Genomic DNA, 225 nt, shown 5'->3' with positions numbered 1-225 from the left:
AATCTGAAAAATACATACAAATGCAAAGACCCCGGAGTAGAGAAGAGGTTAAAAAGAGTTTAAAACGAACAGCCTTAGTTTGTCAAGTAACTGTGAAAATATTTATATCCATGAATCACTTTTCACTCAAGTCTTTTGGAGAGTGCACTGACACACGCTGGCATTTGAAAACTGCATGCGTTTCCATTCACTTGAAGAGTCTCCGTTATTAACAATAACTGCACG

The sequence above is a fragment of the Cynoglossus semilaevis genome, chromosome 14 (assembly GCF_000523025.1).
Source record: "Cynoglossus semilaevis isolate Cse_v1.0 chromosome 14, Cse_v1.0, whole genome shotgun sequence".
Taxonomy (NCBI): domain Eukaryota; kingdom Metazoa; phylum Chordata; class Actinopteri; order Pleuronectiformes; family Cynoglossidae; genus Cynoglossus; species Cynoglossus semilaevis.
The sequence above is the reverse complement of the archived record's forward strand: the minus strand, read 5'-3'. Positions refer to the sequence as shown.